Raw genomic sequence first — 22673 nt, forward strand, 5'->3', positions numbered from 1 at the left:
TTTAAATTAATGTGAATATTAACGTTGATTAATGATATGAAGATTACATCATTTTTTTATTGGACACCTTACTAATCTCAAAAAATCATTGCTACATTGAAATCCAATAACAAAAAATCAAAATCAATAACAATAACATAATCAAAAATTCAAAATTTTCAATATCTTAAAAAATAAAAAAATATCACCCACATCCTCATCGGTATCTTCATTATCCTCATCTTTATCTTTATCATTATCACTATTATTAAACACCTTCTATAATTCCACCATTATACCAATCCAAATCAAACCAAATCCACCTCATCTCTTTATAAAAAAAGCCTTATTACTGTACCAAAGACCTCACTCCTCAAAATTCCAACACTCATTTCTCAGATTTCCAAACTATATGAAGTGTGAACATTCACACTGATTGACAGAAAAACCAGAAACAATGATAGCAATAGAACTAGAAATCCAAAAAAAGAAACTCAATCTTTCTAAAAACAAAAAATTATCACCCACATCTTCATATTCATCTTCATCATTATCACTATCATTAACAACCTATGCAATTTCACCATTCTGCCAATCCAAATCAAATCAAACCCACCTTCGAAGAACAAGCATGTAACAATGTAATGCCCCGAAATAAACACAATATGTCCATCTTATAACGACCAATAAATAGCAATATAAATAAATTGATAAGCTTTCATTAATCAAAGTTTGACATACAAAAGTTGATGCATGCAATATACATTCATAAACAATACATCCTGAATCTACAGTATGTGTTACAAGATAGTAAAAGAAATGAAGGCTAAATAGATAATCATATGCCCTAAATGCTTACATCTTTCCAAGTCAATGCTTGGGTACATTAAAAGTAAGTCTTAAGCTCAACACAAATAAAACCCTAGACTTGTACAAAATAACAACACTGAGCCTTCAGCTCCACAGTCCTTCCAAGCTAAGTCCTTGGTAGAAGCATATCACCAGCACCTGAAAATGGTTTTTCCCACATAGGGTGAGCTAAAACCTAGTAGAAACACTACAACACAATGTATAAATCTTAACAAAGCCATAAGGTTTTATACATATGCAATGGCAGTACCAAAACATTTATATCCTTTTTCAAAAGTCATGCTATGCCAGGTTTATATCACAACTCTCAAAACCATGCCCTTTATAATAGAAAGCTGGGGGAAATCTCAAACTAGTATAACCTTTCATGGATATTTCGTCCACAGGAAACCGTCAAACGGCACCCATGTAAACATAGCCTATACAAGCGCTACTATTTCAATTTTACAGATATTTTATCTGCGGGAATCAGCACCCATGTATACGTGCGTTTTTTGAGACTTTCACCTTGGGCACACAGGCCAACTTGATTTGGTGATACACACCTCTTTCCCACGTTCACCTCTTTTTTCTCAAAATCATATACATTTTCAATGTATTAAATAAACAACAATGTTCAATGCACATAGATGAGAAATTAGTTTTTATTCACCTAATTCCCATGCATTTTTTACAACACTCATAACTATCCTCCACCGATAGCCCAAAATAGATACCTCTAAACAAATAAATAAATTTCATTAAAGATATACTTTTCCAAAATCTCAAGATGGGAGTGCTAATACATATCCAATTCCGCCATCATCATCAACATTACTTCAATTTCATAATTCTCAACATCAATTCCATTTTCTCTTTACAATTTCAAACATTCACATTTTAGGGCAAAATCCTTTTCTCTTAGAGAATCAATGTCAATGTAGGAAATGCCTCATTGCAACATATATCAACTCCAATTTCATACCCCCAAGCTTTTCTAAGAAACCATTTGAAAACCCCTCTTTTTCATTTTGATTTCAAACCCTAGGTTTTACCAAAAACCCCCCAAACCACTATAATCTTTTGAAATAGCAAATAACTAAGGTAAAACTTATACAAGAGTGTGAAGAATCTCTACCTCAAGCTTAGAAGACAGGAGAAAGAGTGAAGAAACTTCAACAACGCCAAAACCTAACTTTGTTCGAGTGAAAATGAAGCTCTAAGTGAGCTCTACCTTCTTCTCAAAGGAAATAGTGTAGAAAAATCAATGGATCTACGTGTTTTAGAAGAGAGAATGTGAGTTTTAGAGAGAGAGTATAGATCTAGGATTTTTAGAAAGTTTAGAGAGAGAAAAATAAAAAAGTGATGTAAAAAATGAATTTTACGGACTGATATACGCGCAGACTACTCGAGTGCAAGAAGTGACGCTCGAGCGTAAGACACAAAAGATGTGACCGCTTGAGCACAAGAAATTGTCGCTCGAGCGTGAAATACAAAACCCCAATAGTTTTACAGAAAGAAGGCCAACGCTCGAACGCAACAAGGACCGCTCGAGCAAAGACCACTTGAGCGCAAGAAGCTTCGCTCGAGCGAAGAATACCAATTCCCAGTAGTTTTGCAGACCTGCAAAAGTACTGAGAGTTCACAAAGACTACTCGAGCGCAAGAAACAACGCTTAAGCGTAGAACCAAAATTCGGGGCAATAAGGTTTTTGAAAAAAACAAGGTACCAACATGTTTCAAACGCAACCAACACAACCCAAAAGCCAAACTCAAAGAGGTATAACAAAAGTATGACATAAATGACTATACAAGGCAATGAAACCCATATCCAAAACATAAAATGGTTCGGGTCCAAACCAGAATAAGATCAAGTAGTAAATAACAACTATAGGGAACCACACAACACAACTTCCCACACACACACACATATATATAGGCAAAATAATAACTACAAGACTTTTAAAACTGGATTAATAAAAGGAATATGAAGTGGGGATGGAAGAATATGAAGTGGTTATAGTAATTGCATCAATTAATACAAGGATCATTTGAAATACAGATGGATTATGGTTCAAGACTTTCATGTGGTCAAGGTTATAGAGGTAGTGACTAAGTCAGATATTTAACTTGAAACTGTGTCGGCCATCCACGTTTCAAACTGAATATCCATGATTTGTCACCGAATAAGGAAATTGCAACTTTTAGAAAAATTCTTGTACAAGATGGCATAATCAAGGCTCAAGGTTGCCAATCTAGCAAATGGTATAATTGAAAAATATAAAGTAAGACCAGATGGTGATGACTTAATCTTGAAAGTAATTGACATCAAACAAGGTTATAAATATGAAATAAGGGTATGACGATTGAAAGAAGACTCATAGAAATAACAGTACCCCCTACTTCTATATTGTATCTAATGTTCAACACATTGCCCTATTCAAAGTTAAAACCACTTCCCTTCGTAGGTGATCGTCAAGTTGTTTGAAGTCGAAACGCGTGGGTAAGGGTTGAATCTAAGCTATGATACCATTCTATAACGCCCCAACTTCCGGGCCGTTAAGTACATATAATAATGCAACACAAGTAGGATAGATAACCAAAACATCTTAATATATATATATATATATATATATAACCAGAGATAATATCACAGATAATTCGTTTATGTTCCATTACAGGATTACCAAAACATTACCAAACCAAGTCAAAGAAAAAAAAAAAAAAAAAAAAAAAAAAAAAAAAAACTACTAGTCTAAGTCTTCAAATAAACCACAACTCCAACACTTCATCTTATTTGCCTTCGAAATAACCTTCACCATTGTAAACTGCTTCATCACCTAGCATGACACGCCATGAGCTTGGAATGCCCAATTAAAACACACACATCCCCATATCTTCTATCAACCAATCAACCATACACAGAACAAATCGGGTAACATGACATACAATATTACAACAAGGTTCTATGAATTAGTAGTTAAACTAGGCATCTAGAATCCCCCAAAGAGATCCTTCTACCCAACCACAAGGATTGAACACTGGACTATTCAGAACTCTCCATTTTGCTGCTTTGCAAACCTTACCACCTATGCTCACCTCCCGGTTATTTACCGGTCAGTGACATTGATAGACCTCAAAAGGGACGGCCAAACAAGTGGGCTCACTTACACCCAAATCGTGCCTAGGGCTCGCTTACACCCTGCACATACCGTACCAAATTGTGCCTAGGGCTTGCTTACACCCTACACATACCATACCAAAGGGCTCGCTTACACTCTGAAACCACCGCATAGAGTCTAAATACATTCGTGTCAACCTAGGGGTTCGCTTAGACTTAACTCATTTGGTTTTAGTCCCATCATAATTCACGTCATTCATATGTATAAATTTCCATAACACTAATGTGAACGTCACCCATTGCCAACCCCTTATCATTTCCCATTTATTAGATCTTTTGCCAAGCAAGTTAGTCACATTCGGTAATATAAAAGAGCATGAGACAAACATAAGAGAGGAAATATAGCCCATGATAATCATACATAAGTATGGTAAGGCAAGAAAACAACATTAGGCATGCTTTGAAATACTTAGAGACGAATAACACAATAAAACACCATTTTCAGCACTGTTCAGTTCTGCAGGGCTAAAAAAAATGCTTTGGTAAAAATACTTCCAGGTCAAATTAGGAGCTAAAATTGCACAGAAATAATAATTAACCTGTCTAGTTTCAATTCCAATTATCAGAATTCGCACAGGACCTCCAGAAATTCATCTACAAGCTACATTCGAAAACCTGTCCAGATTTGTCACCCTTTGGGAAAACTAGCGTTCCTCTCAATCTAACCGATGATTTTCATCCAAATAAATTCCGTTGAAAAGAGGACTTAGAATTCTAAATTTTGACAGAAGAACCAACATGAGATTATTTTTCTGGAATTTTATAAAATTGAAAGAGGTGGACTGTTTTTCAGAGACTCAGGACCAGATTTTTAAACACAATGTCCAAGCCCTAAAAACACACAATGAGGGGCTAATAAAATTATCACAAGCTCTAAACACACCAAATATTCTATATTAAATTTATATTTAAGAAATTAATAAATTTGATGTTTCTTTTAAATTAGAGTAGTTGCAGTAGTGCATAATTTGACAAATTTGTAAGGCAAAGTCACTAAATCAAACCCACACTTTCATACACATCAAAAACCCCTTTTTACCATTAATATGAAACACAAGAGGGCATCTAGACAATGGGATGAGATGGATGAAAAAATTGAAGAAAACATGGAAGGGGTGTGTTCTTACATTAACTCAAGAAAACAACTTTTCTTCTTCCTTCTTCTTCTTCTTCTTCTTCACTTCCTTGTAGTTCACAATCTCCTCCTCTCACCCTCTCCTTGGCTGCTAAAAATATGTGTAGGGAATGTGGAAAATGTTCTCAATTTACAGGCAAGGGATTTAGGTTGAAAAGACAATTTTACCCTTACTCAATTATTGTTCCTTAATGGCTAAGAAAATAATCTTAATGACTAAGGAAGGCATAAATATCTAGATATTTTTTTATTTTGTTTTTCAACCAATTTTCCACCAAAATATTATTTATAATACCTATGTACATATTCAAATAAATGATAACATTCTATTCAAATAAATAATAAATAGTCAAATAAATAATAAATGAAAGAACAACAAAAACAAAAATAGAAATAAAAATAAAATGTATGAATTAATTCATAAACTATGAGGTAAATAAATAAAAACCAAGTTTAGGGTATTTCCAATTACAAAGTGGTGTTCTATAATTTACTTATGATAATATACGGGAAAATTATCCTTTATTGGGCCACTTTGCAGACTTTTATGAAACTAGGGCTAAAATGCTATTAACCTAAGGCTCATGGTTATACGTGTAATTACCAAAAATTAGGATCTCTACAACCCTTCCCAAACTGGTGTCGACCCTTGAGGCCAACAACAAAAGACAAGTGTTGGCCAAGGCTGGTGTTGATACTAAATTTTAGTAGCTATTCCAAGAACATAGCAGCAAGATGGTGTCGACACCTCCAAGGTTGGTGTCGACCCTTGGAGTAGAACAAGGCAAGGAAAAGAAGGCAATGTCGACACCATCAAAGATGGTGTCAACCTCCGAAACCAAAACCAAACATGAAGAAAAGGGAACAACCATCATGAATATTATTTCCCGGATTCAGAAGTAATAAATGGGTCTAGTCTAAATCAGGATCGCTATAAAAAGTGTCATCGAGCCATAACACAAGGAGGTAAAATAGATTTTTGTCCTTTAATATATAAATAATATATTGATTTTATAATTTAAATAAAGATAAACAAGTCGAGCTTATTCGAACTCATTTATTTGCTTAACAAATCGAGTTGGGCTGAGCCCTAAACGAGTCGAGCCGAGCTCATAAACAGTTTGGTTCATTTTCAACCCTAGGCAGTAGCATGGCCAGAAAATTTATTCAGTGGTAACTTTTAATCAATTATTAACAATGTCATGACATCATATTTTTAAGAGGGAATTACATGTCGGTCCTAATAGGTGGACTTATTATCCAATAGGTCACATGATAATTAATGATGTTTTTTTATCAAACACTATTAAAAAAAGTCACTAATTGCTAATTTTCAGCGACAGTTTGAAATTTTGTCACAAAAAATGTCATTGATTATAAGTTTTAGCGATAATTTTAAAAAATCGTCATAAAAAAGTCACTAATTTTCAACTTTCAGCAACAATTTGAAAAATTCGTCACAGAAAAATATCGCTAATTATAAGTTTTAGCGACAATTATAAAAATCATAATAACAAAAAGTCACTAATTGCCAATTTTTAGCGACTTATGTAACAAAAGTTCACAAAAAATTATTTTAGCGACGATTTTATTATGACTTATTTTCAATAGGACTTGATGGGAATTAAGTCTAATTATTAGGACCTATTGGTAGCTTACCCTATTTTTAATTCTAAAATACTTATCAAAATAAATTTTCACTTATCTACTATAAATATATTGAAATATCATATTGAAGGGTGCTGTTTGGGCCATGGAGCCTACCACAAGCCTTGTTTCAGTGATCTAAACCGTTTATTTTGTTGGGTACTTCGTGTATTTCAACCATAAAAAAAATTAGATTGATCCGATAACTGTAACTTGTTTAATTTATTGCGTTTATCACTAAAAAATGTATGATTTATTTTTAAAAATACAATTATTGTCTATTTTTTTCATGAAAACCGTGACAAATTAAACAAGTTATAGTTATCGGATCAACCTAATTTTGTATGTGTGGATAAAATACAAGAAGCGTCTTACAAAATGAACAATTCAGATTATCAAAACGGAGCCCAAACAATGCCATCCAATGGGGGGCTCTGTCGCACACTTTATACTCTTAAACTATCACCAAATTGTCTACTTTTAGTCCCTTAACTATTGATTGAGTCTAGTCAGTGCCTAAAGCATATATAAATCAAAGTCTATTTAATCCTTAAACTATCGATTGATTCTATATTTAGTCACTGAAGGATTACAAAAATAAAATATAAGCTCATAAGTATTATAAATTAGTAAAAGACTTTATCTAATTAAAATTTTATTATAGAAAAATCTTAAATTTTTATTCTGTCTTTAAAAGTGGGTGTCAGTTCTTACGGTGAATGTCCTTTATAAGGGTGAGGTAATAATCTATAATATTTTCTTATTTATCTTCTACAATGACTTTGTGCTTGCCTTTATCTAGTATTATATGTCAGATTTCGTTTATAATTTTTAATTGATTTTTTTTAAAATTTTTGCTAAGTTTTTTTTTATAACTTAATTAATGTTTTATTTTGTTCTATTATTATTTGTAGCGACGTGTTATTATTTGAATTATTTAATTCACATTTTTCAATATATTTAATACTCATATAATTTTATTCTCAAAACTGAGAAAGCAGACTTTAATACTAATTTATACACAACGAAATAAAACACTTTTTAAAAACAAATAAAATTTTAAAATTTTTCTATAGTAAAATTGTAGTTAGGTAGTCTTTTTTATAATTTATAATACTTACGACGTTATATTTTATTTTTGTAATCATTTCAGGAACTAGATAGGTTTGAATTAAACATTTTAGGGACATAATAGATTCAATCAGTAGTTTAGGGATTAAATAGATTTTGATTTATATACTTTAGGGGTGAAATAGACTCAATTGATAGTTCAGAGATTAAGTAGACAATTTGACAATAATATAATAAACCCATAATAATGTTACAAAGTAACTCAAGCTAACAAAATTACAAAACAGTACTTAGATACACTAATATACTATTTCTTCAATAAAATTAAAGATAACGAGATTGCGATTTTCAATCAATTAAATAGAGAGAAGAGACAAAATGATTCTTCTCGAGAAACAAAATATATATATATAATTAAGAATTCCGTGCTTTAAAAGAAGCCTTTTTTTTTTTATAAACTCTACTTATATTTAAAATTTATACAAAAAAAAAATCACAAAAATGTTGTTATAAATAAAAAAACCATCTTCATGAATGTTTTATTTTAAAGTGAAAGTTCTAAATCATTTTATACATAAATTATTTATGAATTTTTTTATATCATTATTAAAAAGGATAAATTACAAATATATCCCTGAGATTTGATTAAAACATGAATTGCTCCCTGTGATTTTGGAAATTACATTCCATCTCCTCAGATTTTTAATTTAATAACAAATTACCCTTTTATTAATAAATCATAAAGTCAATTAACAAATTTTAATGATATTAGAAATATGTTTCAATTAATAATTTAGGTAATTTTATTATTGTATAGGAGAGCAATTATGAATTTTATTTTTTTAATTAATTCTGTTAAATAAAAAATATTAACAAAGAGGTATTTTTAATTTTCCATACCATAAGGGCAATCTGTACTTTAAATAAATCTCAGGGGTGTATTTCTAATTTACCCTAAAAAAATGACATCATGATATTTATTATTATGTCAATAAGGCTACAATTACTATATTTTTACATGATATCTAAGGAAGAGAGGATGCTGTTGCGCGGGCTGCACAGCAGCAATTACTGTGCAGCGAAATGGACTCATTTTGGGACCCATTTCGATAATCCGAACCGTTCATATTTTAGAATATATTTATATCTAATTAATCAGATATCGTTTCACTACAAGAATTTACACATTTTGCGACCACTTTTACCGACTAAAAACATTTTGGTCGCAAAAAAATGACGTTTGGCGACCAAATATTAATTAGTCGCGAATGATCATTAATTTTGGCGACCAAATTTTATTGGTCGCAGAAGGTTATATTTTGGCGACCAAAAAATATGTTGGTCGCAGAAAGTGGTATACTTTTGCCGACCAACTAAAAATTTGGTCGCGGAATGTCACATATTTTTTGGCGACCAAAAATTTGGTCGCGAAAAACTTATTTTCAGCAACCAAAAAAAATTAGTCGCCAAATTAGTACATTTAGCGACTAATATTTTAGTCGCCGTTGATTGAGATTTGGCGACTAAAAAAATTTGTCGGCGAAAGAACCTATTTTTGCGACTAATTTGACAGTTTGGTCGCCAAAAGTTTGGGGGGAAATTTGAAACGTGGGGCGGGAATTGAATTTCAGAAAAAAAATTATAGATTGGGGTAATTTTCTACTTCACACACTGTTAATGCATCAATCGAACCCAGATTGGGGTAATTTGGTTTAACTCGTCTCCTCCCATTCCCTCTCTGTCTCTCTCTCCCTCTCTGTTCTTCTTTCCTACCCTCCCTCTTGCACTCGCTCCCGACGCTGGCCTCGATTTCTGCCTCTCCCCCATTCTCTCAGTGTCTTCAAGTCGCAATCCTCCCACTCGCAAGGTAGGGTTTCCGATTGTGAATCGCGACATTGTGCTTCGATTGGGTCACCGAAGGCTAGGGTTTCCACCACCACAGCCACCTTCATCATCATCAGGTTCCTCAAATTCTACATTGACGCCGCTGTCTTCTCTTTCTCTCTCTACTTCGAACCCCCATGGGAGCTCTCCGGTGTCTCTCTCCCTCTCTCTCTCTCTTTCTCTCTATGCTTCTCTATGCTTTAAGTAAATCAATATTTGTTGGTGGAATTGAGATAATGGTAAAGACTGATTATTGTCAATAACCAGTCAAGTAAATCGATTGAAGAAGAAGCCATTGTTGCTTCTTTTTTTTTTTAATCAATCCATTTAGTAGGCTGCTGCAGTCACATGGGGCAGATGGCAAAGATCATTAAGCCCAAAGTATTTGATTTTATTTAGAGAAGACACACACTTTATCACTGTGTTTGGGCCTCAATAATTCTATAATGAAAATATATACTGGGTTTTGTAACGCCCTCAAAATTAACCCATTATATATCGTTGACATTCATTATTTAAAGAAGACACTCTATTAATTCATTCATCAGAGTATTACAAAATAAAGCATTACATGTATCATTGAATAAAATGCCCTACAGGCTTACATCTTTCCAAGCCAACACTTGGATACAAAAATATGAGTTCTATCCCAATACAAGAAAAGCCCTAGGCTTGAATGTTTACATGTACTAATAATTTAAGACAATTAACTAAAAGTAGTCTTCTTCAATCCAGAAGCCAAACCCTCCCAAGCTAATTCCTTGGAGGTAGCTTATCACCTGAACCTGAAAATGATGTTCCCATAAAGGGTGAGCCACAGCCCAGTAGAAATATACTAAACCACATATAAGCAATGAATAAAGCAATGGCATTCAACAGATGGTTAACCAAGATAGTCCATTATTTCATTTTACAGTCTTATAACACTATTGTCTAAAACTCATTTTTACCTTCCAATTTATCAACATGGCTCAGAACCTGGCCAAACTTACAACAGTGAATTACATATATCAGATTCACATCCTTCCATTATCAACAAACAAATGAGACTCAAGCTCAAATCAAAACACTTCATACTTCCAGATTGATACACATTTTAGTGCTGTATCAATAAAACACTTCTATAAATAAGCACACATAAAAGTGATGCTAATGGAGTCCATCCCCTATCTCCTCCCAAACAAAATCCGGTTTAGAGGTCCATCCCCTATCTTCCCCTAAACCGTGGAGTACATCCCCTATCTCCTCCCACACACAAACAATGTATGCAAATGCAATGATCAATCAATACACGTATTTTCTGTATCAATGCCACAGTCAAAATTAATGACTTAACCAATGTGATTAGTTCCAGTTATTCCTAATCCACATGCAATGTCTACAACAATCACGACTATCCTCCACCGATAGCCCAAAACAGTTATTTCTAAACTGAAAATAACTATGTCCACAATTCAATAGACAATGATTCAAATTATCCAATTATGCTATTTAATCAATGAATTCCCTAATTCCATGAATTTAACCATCTTTTCCCAATTCCATGAATTACTCATACAAATCAATTCAATAATTCAACTAGGGTTTTTCCCAAAATTTACCAAAGTATTCCCAACATATTAAAATACCAAAACTTAGAACATAACCTATAAAATGGAGTAGGAAATCCCTACCTCAAAGAAAACAACCCAAAAGGTGAAGAAAGAGATGAGTGCCCAAATACCAAAGTGCTCCAAATCGCCAAATGCTCAGTTTAAATGGTAGCCCTTGCCTCACTCTATCTTTTATATGAAGGATCTAGGGTAGAAACACACCCTAAGTGGATCAAATCTAAGAAAGAAGGTGAGTAGGGAGAGAGAAAATTCGGACCAAGGGTTTGGAATCAAAAGAAAATGAAAAAAGACTGATCAAATCCCGCTACTGTGTATATAAACTGGACAGGCTCGCTCGAGCGAATACTTGGTCGCTCGAGCGACCAGACACAGAGAAACTACGCTCGAGCCAAGGAAGCCTTGCTCGAGCCAACAACTCAAATGCTCGCTCGAGCGAAAGAAAGCTCGGTCGAGCGAAGAACTCAAACCCTCAGGTCTGAACCCAGACACACGCTCGAGCGAAGGAACTATAGCTCGAGCGAAGGATGAACTAACTCGCTCGAGCGAAGAAAAGCTCGCTCGAGCCAAGAATGCACAGCTACAGGTCCAAATCAAACACTACCTCTCGCTCGAGCGAACAACTCCTCGCTCGAGCGAAGAACCAAAAACCTGGACAGTAACTCTTGGTTTCTAAACCCAACCAACCTGAAACAAACCTGCCCAACACATCCTATAATTCCAAATGAGAAAAAAAATAAGGGACAACAACAACAATTAAACAATGACAGAATCTACGGAACCTAAGTCCGGATACAATAATCAAATGGGAAAAGACCGGGGTCGCTATAACCTCCCCCCTTCAAAGAATTTCGTCCCCGAAATTAGGCACAAATTTGAAAACAGGTTTTTCTCAATACCCAAAGATAGTATATAACAATAATAAACAACTTGACCCAATACTGGTCACTTCATCTCTTTATCAAGAGGCATCTCATATCAAATATATAACACAACATATATCTCAATCTGTATCATTATTATGCATTATTCCTTTCAATGCTAACAATCCCATATCATATTTAATTACATGATATACATAACACACTAAGCAATGTAATCAACATATGCAATACTATATCAAACTTCTATAATGAAGCAAGTTTCAAGATACACCCCTTTTCCAAAACATACTCAACGTTTTACAACCTAAGACATATGTAAAGCTCTTAAGTTCAACAATATTACAAAATCTAAATATAAGATTACAACTGAATAAACATGTCCGGGTATTTTTCGCGGACTTCCAATTCACGCTCCCAAGTGGCTTCCTCCACTCCATGATGTTTCCACAAAACTTTTACCAAAGGGATGGTTTTGCCTCGTAAAACTTGATCCCGCCTATCCAATACCCGAACCGGTCTCTCCTCATACGAGACATCCACATCAACCACTAAATCGGTCCAATCCAACACATGTGATGGATCCGGCTCATACTTCCGAAGCATACTCACATGAAACACGTCATGTACTCCAGACAACTGCGGCGGCAAAGCTAAACGATAAGCAGCCTCGCCAATCCTCTCAAGGATCTCAAACGGACCAATGAAACGAGGGGACAACTTCCCACTCTTCCCAAACCTCATCAAACCCCGTTTAGGTGATATCTTCAGAAAGACATGATCACCCTCCACAAACACCAAGGGTCTCCTCCTACGGTCGGCATAAGATTTCTGACGACTCTGTGCTGTAACAAGCCTCTTACGGATAAGCTCAACTTTCTCCGTCGTTTCCCTCACCAACTCCGGACCCAACAGAGGTGCATCACCCACCTCAGCCCAACAAACAGGAGATCTACACGGTCGGCCATACAAGGCCTCAAATGGTGCCATACCGATACTAGACTGGAAACTGTTGTTGTAGGCAAACTCCACCAACGGCAAGTGCCTCTCCCACGACCCACTAAAGTCTAGAACACAACCCCGAAGCATATCCTCAAGTATCTGAATAGTACGCTCGGACTGTCCGTTAGTCTGAGGATGATAAGCCGTGCTAAAGGTCAACTTAGTGCCTAAGGCACTCTGCAAACTCTGCCACAACCTGGCAGTAAAACGAGGATCTCTATCTGAGACGATCGTCACTGGGACCCCGTGCAATCTCACTATGTCCCGAATATACAAGTCGGCAAGATGATCTACCGAATCTCTCACGCGCATAGAAATGAAGTGCGCCGACTTAGTCAACCGATCTACAACCACCCAAATAGCATCACTACCCCGCTGAGTCCTCGGAAGACCTACAACGAAGTCCATAGTGACATGCTCCCACTTCCACTCGGCAATAGGCAAGGGTTGCAACAAACCCGCTGGCCTCTGATGCTCGGCCTTCACTTGCTGGCAAGTAAGGCACTTAGATACGAAAGCTGCCACATCTCTCTTCATACCCCGCCACCAAAACTGACGACCCAAATCCCGATACATCTTAGTGCCTCCCGGATGCACCGCAAGGCGTGAATGATGAAACTCTCGGAGTACCTCCTCTCGGCAAGACTCCGGCACAAACGGACGGTCTCGGTATCTCACACTCAGGTCGGAATACACCGTCAAACCCTTCTCAACCTTCCCACCAGAAATCTTCTCACGGAGAGATTCTACCTCAAGGTCACCTCTCTGAGCCTCTAACACTCGAGTCACAAGTGTAGGCTGTGCAACAACAGAAAATAAGGACGCAGCCTCAACGGACTCGCCCAAAAGTAAATCAAACTCCCCAAGTGCACTCAACATCTCCCATTCTCGGATGGCTATACTGGCTATGACACCAACAGGTTTTCTGCTAAGGGCATCGGCCACCACATTGGCCTTTCCCGGATGATAATGCAACTCAAAGTCATAATCCTCTATGAATTCCATGCACCTCCTCTGCCTCAAGTTCAAATCTTTTTGTGTAAACAAATATTTCAGACTCTTATGATCTGAGAATACCTCAAATTTCTCCCCATAAAGATAATGCCTCCAAATCTTCAAGGCAAATATCACAGCTGCTAACTCTAAATCATGCGTAGGGTAATTCTGCTCGTGAATTTTCTACTGACGTGAGCCATAGGCAACTACTTTCCCCTCTTGCATTAACACACAACCCAGACCCTCTCGTGAGGCGTCACAATAGACTGTATAACCCAACCCTCTCTCTGGAATAATCAATACTGGAGCGGTGGTCAGTCTATTTTTCAACTCCTGAAACGACTTTTCACAAGTCTCACTCCATACAAATTTGACTCCCTTCCGAGTCAGCCTAGTCAACGGTGATGCTAACCTGGAGAAATCTTTCACAAACCGACGGTAATACCCAGCTAATCCCAGAAAACTGCGGATCTCAAATACACTCTTAGGCTGTGCCCAATCCTGCACTGCCTCTACCTTGGATGTATCAACAGACACTCCTTCACCGGATACCACATGGCCTAAGAATTTGACTTCTCTCAGCCAGAACTCACACTTCCCAAACTTGGCATACAGCCTATGGGCTCTAAGTAACTCAAGCACCACCCTCAAGTGTGCCTCGTGCTCCTCCTCAGAAGGCGAATAGATAAGGATGTCGTCCACAAAAACGACTACAAACCGATCCAAGAATTCCCGGAAAATCCGGTTCATCAAGTCCATAAAGACTGCCGGTGCATTGGTGAGTCCGAATGGCATCACCAGAAACTCATAATGGCCATACCGCGTATGGAATGCCGTCTTCGAAATATCCTCTTCTCTGACCCTCAACTGGTGGTAACCCGATCTCAAGTCTATCTTAGAGAAACAACGGGAACCCTTCAACTGGTCAAACAGGTCATCTATACGGGGCATAGGGTACTTATTCTTGACCGTAGCCCGATTCAACTTTCGGTAATCTATACAAAGTCTCAAAGCACCTCCTTTCTTTTTAACAAAAAGGGCCGGTGCTCCCCACGGCGAAACACTAGGACGTATAAAACCCTTGTCTAATAACTCCTGGAGCTGGATCTTCAACTCAACTAACTCGGCTGGGGCAAAACGATAAGGTGCCATAGAAATCGGTGCTGTGCCTGGCACTAGGTCAATGGAGAACTCAATCTCCCGATGCGGTGGCAAACCAACAAGATCCTCAGGAAAGACGTCCGAGTACTCACAAACCACCCTTGGCAACACAATCTGTGTCTCCTCATCCTCACTAATCGAAAGGTTAGCAAGTAAACTACTAAGCTCACTCCGTCCTCGTGGAACATACCCCGGTGGCAACACATCACCAACCCGGTCCCCCAGAAAATGAAAATACTCTCCGCTCACAGTACAACAAGTGACCCTCTGGCGGTAGCAATCAATAACTGCCCGGTATGACGATAACCAGTCCATACCCAAAATAACATCAAAACCCCTCATAGGCATAACTACAAAGGAAAATGGGATTCTATGATAATCAACCTCTATATCACAACCCCTAACACCTTGTTTCAAAATCAATTCACCCCCAAGAGGTGACACTACACAAATAGGAGATGCTAACTGTGCTAACTCCAATTCCAAAACAGATGCAAATGCAGCAGACACAAAGGAATGAGATGCACCCGTATCAATCAAAACATTAGCAACCGAGTTGCAAAACAAGAAGGTACCTCTCACAACTGATGGAGTCGGTACAAGATCCTGCGCGGTAACAGCGTACACGCGCCCAGACGACCTCTGATCAACCTGCTCACCCCTAGGAGCATAAGATTGCTGCACTGTCTGGGACGATGAAGCCCCCTGATTAGCCCTCGAGGCCTAACCCGACTGAGCTGGCTGCTGACCCTGAATCGGCCTCAAACCAGATGCACCAGGTGTGCCACCCAACTGTGGGCAATACCTCTTCATGTGCCCTGGCTGACCACACTGATAACACGAGAGTGGCTGACCTCTACCCTGACTCTGGCTCTGAGATCGAGCCGATGATGATGCTGCTCTCTGCACTCCTTCCCTCTGAGGACAAACTGGAGACTTGTGGCCCAGCTGGCCACACTTGAAACAGGTAAAATCTCCCTGACTACCTTTCCCCGAACTAGCACTCGGCACAGGAAAAGTCGATCTAGAAAAACTACCCTGAGACTGCTGAGGATTAAAACCCTTCTGTCTCCTACCATCACTCTGACCATCCTGACTCCTCTTGGAGCCCTTTTGCCCTTCCTCCTCCCCTTCCTCCTCCTCCTGCATCATGATCTCCATATGGGCTGCAGCATCAACCATACGCCCATAATCCCGAATCATAGTTCCCCCAACTCTCAACTTGAGGCCACGCCTCAACTTCTTCTCAAACTCAATACAACGGCGTTCCTCAGACGCCACCAACTCAGGTGCAAACCTGGACAAACTAGTAAATGCAGCCTCAAACTCGGCCACTGAAGAACTCGCCTGCTTAAGCTGACAAAACTGGTCTCGCAGCTTCTCCCTGACTGCCGGAGATAAAAACTTCTCCTGGAAAGCATTCACAAAAGCCTCCCACGTACCTCCTATACGCCCCTTAGTAAACTTCCACCACTGACCCGCATCCCCCTTCAGCTGGAAAGATGCCAAGGTCACTTTCAACCCCTCGTCTTCGATGCCAAGCATCTCAAACGTCTTCGTTGTCTGTTCGAGCCATTCATCTGCCTTAAGTGGCTCTTTAGGATCACCCACAAATTCATCCGGATTAGACCGGAAGAACTCCCTCTTCAGAAAGGAAGGTCCTGCATCCGCAATAACAGCCTGAGCTTGATTCTCAGCTCTGAGAATGCCTACTGACTCCCTGAATGCCCCTGCTATCTCTCGGGCTAGAGCGCCCATAGCCTGCTGGCCTACTGGCTCGGCCACATTGGCCTGGCCAATACCCTCTTCAACTGCCGGAATCTCCTCTGGCACAGGCACCTCCTGCCTACCCGGCCTACCACGCCTACCGCGTCCTCGTCCTCGTCCTGACATCCTAATAAAGGAAACAGAGACATTAGCACATTAATAAATGTGCCGAAGCTAAACACTCGCGTCCTAATGCAATGGACAACAATAATTCATTCCACGTAAGCACATAATCACATAAGCACCTACGAATTTCATTCCCGGATAATGATAGTCCCAATGCGTTACTATAGTTCCAGTTGGAAGCAGCAGTGATCAAGTGCCTTTCCAACAAGACTACAAGAAACTCAAGGGTCCAATCAACATCCTAGAAACTACATTCCATACCCACATAATCACATAAACATGTTATCACATAAGCATATAACATTCCACTAAGTCTCTATCAAACGAGACGAACCCAATGTGATACTAATCACTTCCCACGTACCCAAAGTATTCAAACCCGGTACGCTCTGATACCAAGTTGTAACGCCCTCAAAATTAACCCATTATATATCGTTGACATTCATTATTTAAAGAAGACACTCTATTAATTCATTCATCAGAGTATTACAAAATAAAGCATTACATGTATCATTGAATAAAATGCCCTACAGGTTTACATCTTTCCAAGCCAACACTTGGATACAAAAATATGAGTTCTATCCCAATACAAGAAAAGCCCTAGGCTTGAATGTTTACATGTATTAATAATTTAAGACAATTAACTAAAAGTAGTCTTCTTCAATCCAGAAGCCAAACCCTCCCAAGCTAATTCCTTGGAGGTAGCTTATCACCTGAACCTGAAAATGATGTTCCCATAAAGGGTGAGCCACAGCCCAGTAGAAATATACTAAACCACATATAAGCAATGAATAAAGCAATGGCATTCAACAGATGGTTAACCAAGATAGTCCATTATTTCATTTTACAGTCTTATAACACTATTGTCTAAAACTCATTTTTACCTTCCAATTTATCAACATGGCTCAGAACCTAGCCAAACTTACAACAGTGAATTACATATATCAGATTCACATCCTTCCATTATCAACAAACAAATGAGACTCAAGCTCAAATCAAAACACTTCATACTTCCAGATTGATACACATTTTAGTGCTGTATCAATAAAACACTTCTATAAATAAGCACACATAAAAGTGATGCTAATGGAGTCCATCCCCTATCTCCTCCCAAACAAAATCCGGTTTAGAGGTCCATCCCCTATCTTCCCCTAAACCGTGGAGTACATCCCCTATCTCCTCCCACACACAAACAATGTATGCAAATGCAATGCTCAATCAATACACGTATTTTCTGTATCAATGCCACAGTCAAAATTAATGACTTAACCAATGTGATTAGTTCCAGTTATTCCTAATCCACATGCAATGTCTACAACAATCACGACTATCCTCCACCGATAGCCCAAAACAGTTATTTCTAAACTGAAAATAACTATGTCCACAATTCAATAGACAATGATTCAAATTATCCAATTATGCTATTTAATCAATGAATTCCCCAATTCCATGAATTTAACCATCTTTTCCCAATTCCATGAATTACTCATACAAATCAATTCAATAATTCAACTAGGGTTTTTCCCAAAATTTACCAAAGTATTCCCAACATATTAAAATACCAAAACTTAGAACATAACCTATAAAATGGAGTAGGAAATCCCTACCTCAAAGAAAACAACCCAAAAGGTGAAGAAAGAGATGAGTGCCCAAATACCAAAGTGCTCCAAATCGCCAAATGCTCAGTTTAAATGGTAGCCCTTGCCTCACTCTATCTTTTATATGAAGGATCTAGGGTAGAAACACACCGTAAGTGGATCAAATCTAAGAAAGAAGGTGAGTAGGGAGAGAGAAAAGTCGGACCAAGGGTTTGGAATCAAAAGAAAATGAAAAAAGACTGATCAAATCCCGCTGCTGTGTATATAAACTGGACAGGCTCGCTCGAGCGAATACTTGGTCGCTCGAGCGACCAGACACAGAGAAACTACGCTCGAGCCAAGGAAGCCTTGCTCGAGCCAACAACTCAAATGCTCGCTCGAGCGAAAGAAAGCTCGGTCGAGCGAAGAACTCAAACCCTCAGGTCTGAACCCAGACACACGCTCGAGCGAAGGAACTATAGCTCGAGCGAAGGATGAACTAACTCGCTCGAGCGAAGAAAAGCTCGCTCGAGCCAAGAATGCACAGCTACAGGTCCAAATCAAACACTACCTCTCGCTCGAGCGAACAACTCCTCGCTCGAGCGAAGAACCAAAAACCTGGACAGTAACTCTTGGTTTCTAAACCCAACCAACCTGAAACAAACCTGCCCAACACATCCTATAATTCCAAATGAGAAAAAAAATAAGGGACAACAACAACAATTAAACAATGACAGAATCTACGGAACCTAAGTCCGGATACAATAATCAAATGGGAAAAGACCGGGGTCGCTATACGTTTGCTTTTGGAGTTCTTCATATTACCAAACTCTAATCCAACCAGTTTTACATAGTCCAAACCAAAATTCCACAGTAATATAACAAAAAAAATCAGATTCAGTACCCAAAAAAAATACAGGATGAAGAAGGAGAAAAAAAAATCATAATAGGAAGAGACACCTGTTAACGTTTTTAATACTTTTTGTTGTATCCACATACCCATATCTAATTTTTGGATAAATTTTAGCCAAGTCCACGTATCCTTTATTTAGAGATTTGATGTGTCCGACCCCGAGATACATATCAGTCAACTTTTCACTAGCTGAGCAAGGTGGTTTTTGATGAACTACAAAACATGTGAATGTGATTTTCAATCAACACTTAAACTGTTATTCTGGTTGAAGGATTCCTTGGAAAAGGTCCAATGAGGCGCTTGTTTTGCTGGCTTTCAAGAGGGTAGCCTGGTTATTGAAAAGGTCTAATTAGGTGCTTGTTTTGCTGGGTAGCCTGGTTATTGTGCCAGTGCTTAGGTAATTTTTTAATGAGAGTAATACTATTGGTTTTGATAAGATGATACTGCATTCCTATAGGAGGTTCAAATTTTCTTAGACATGTCCAGGGACAGATTAAGTTAGGTCCAAACAATTTCTATTTTCCAAGTGTATGCAAGGAACACCGCCTGTTTGTTGGCCTTGTGAGCAATCCATGGAAACATGGTAATTGAATTGCTGGTGTAAAATTATTGATTATAATGCATGGGCATGAACTAGACCTTTGTAAATTCAAAAGTTTGGACTTTTGCAATGTTAAAATTTGCAATCATATAAGGACCAACTGGATCAGTTTACTCCATTAAGTGAATGCAAGAGATCTTGTATTACTTTTGGATTTCCTTGGATGGGTTGGCAAATGAGGCCCTCCCCTTCTATAGGTTTACAAAGAATATCCCAAAACCCAAAGGATTAAGAGTATTGTAGATACTACTCCCACCTCCTCTAATAGACTATTCTAGAATGTACATGAATACTATCTATATGTTTAGAATTAAGTACAGGTCTTTATATCTGTCTGCAAGACTCTAGGGGACTAAACTGGATTAAAGACACTGGAACAAAATTTACTTAAGTTGACCAACTACATCAGTTTTGTCCAACTAGATTCCTCATATATAATTTCTTCAAATTACATTTAAAACATAAAAAATTTACAAAAGGATCTATGACTGACTAAATAGGTCCAACAAATTCATAGGAAGAAGAAGCGTTTCATTTTCCAAATCAGAAACACACCCCAAGATGAGGTAAATGCTCACTTCTGTTTCAGCATTTTTCAGTCGTCGATTTGTTCCAATTATTAGAAATTAGTTTCAATTTTATGTTATGTTCTATCCTTTTTTCCCCTAGTAAATGTTCTAATATGGTGCTAAATGTTCTGATATGGTGCTAATATAGAAATCTTCTATCTTTAATTTGAATTGATTTGACATTACATTTTCATTTTCACTATTAAACATGCATTAATAAATCTTTGTTATTTTATCCAAATACTTTATAGTTAAAGTTCCTACGTGCATTTTTTCTTCTAGTTTTTCTTGCAGATTCAAAAACTATTTGACTGCCAGCTGAATATATGTTTTGAGGAATTGATTACACTGTAGTTTTATAATTTTTATTTAGATATGTTAATGAGTTGCCACCATGTATAGTGAAATCTAGATCTTTGTTACAGATTTGATGTGAAGTTGCTTGTTTTTTTTACAGCATTACAACATGTTGTTACATTGTTTTGCAATTGCTGAAATTGTCAATTGGAGAATCTTCAGAAGATCCAATATATTACGTTTTAATGCGACGCCCTAACAAGTAAGTACCAAAAACTTTGATTAATAATGAAAAAAAGAAAATTAGTGGTTGATTCATATTTAGATCATAGCTTGTTGTCAATTAAATAAAGGTCGTACTCAGCACAAAACTCCCGCTTTGTAGCAGGGTTTGGCATTCAATTATTGATTTCTCTTCTACTGTCTTTCATGGTAGTTGAGAGTGAAGCTTTTCTCCATCATCTTTCAATAGACCATATTTAGTTATTTGCATTGAGTAGGAGAAACATGATATAATATCCTCAGTGGGTATATTGACCTGCTTGTTGAGGTTTAGCCATGGTTACTAGAATTCCACATACCAAAACAATCATCTTTCTAGTAACATTGGTCCTGACTGGTTGAATGTAGGAATTATCTTTCTAGTAACATTAGAGAGATTTCCAATAGTCATTCAGCTTCCCATTATTAGTATTAATCGTATTAATGATTGGAAAACTACAGCAGCCCATTATTATGTATTTTTTCTTGTAATATTGAAGAAAAGGGTATAAACATTTAGGGTTTGAGTTTAAGTCATTTGTGATGTAGCCTAACGTCAAGGGTCTGATTCCTAAAATATTATGGTCAAGATTCCTAGATTCTTGCCATCCTTTTTTTTTTTCCTTCCTTTTTCTCTCTTACCAGAAAAATAGCAAACTTACTATTGCCAGTTACAGCTTACATGCAAGAATAGCCCTCAATATTTTCACCAAAACCCTGTTCTATAACCAGAAAAATATAATAGTTCCAAATATCTATATTTCTCATAGAAGCAATGCCTTTTTTCATGTCTAGTGATTTTTTTTCAGTGTTGATTGCATGTGGACGTAATCATTATTATGCCTTTTTTCATGTCTAGTGATTTTTCAAGAATAGCCCATTATTATGCATTTTTCATGTCTAGTGATTTTTTTTTCATGTCTAGTTCGAAACCCTGTTTTATTTTCACCAAAACTCTAGTTTATTTTTTTCATGTCTATATTTCTCCTGTAGTGTCCAAGTCTGGAATAGTGGTATGTTTTTATTCTTTTATTGCATTTTTATGCATTAATAAGAAGTTTAAAGTAGCACTTAATGATTTTTTCTGCATTTTGACTCTAGACCTTGGGTATTTCAATTCCAGAATTTCTATACATAAATATCTATAAATTTTCTGAAACTAAGGTG

At 37.2% G+C, this 22673-nt stretch overlaps 1 long non-coding RNA gene across 2 annotated transcripts; it reads left to right on the top strand.

Annotated features, from left to right (window-relative positions):
* Positions 1–9094: 9094 nt before the first annotated feature.
* LOC145821041 (uncharacterized) lies at positions 9095–22525 on the top strand. Of its 2 annotated transcripts, XR_014363081.1 has the most exons (4): positions 9095–9896; positions 20880–20945; positions 21406–21507; positions 22500–22525. It is a non-coding gene; the product is annotated as an uncharacterized LOC145821041 (long non-coding RNA). The 2 variants fall into 2 exon arrangements; XR_014363080.1 differs by lacking the exon at positions 20880–20945.
* The last annotated feature ends 148 nt before the right edge of the window (positions 22526–22673 follow it).

This window comes from Camellia sinensis, chromosome 3 (genome assembly GCF_055761805.1).
Source record: "Camellia sinensis isolate YWXY chromosome 3, ASM5576180v1, whole genome shotgun sequence".
Lineage (NCBI taxonomy): Eukaryota > Viridiplantae > Streptophyta > Magnoliopsida > Ericales > Theaceae > Camellia > Camellia sinensis.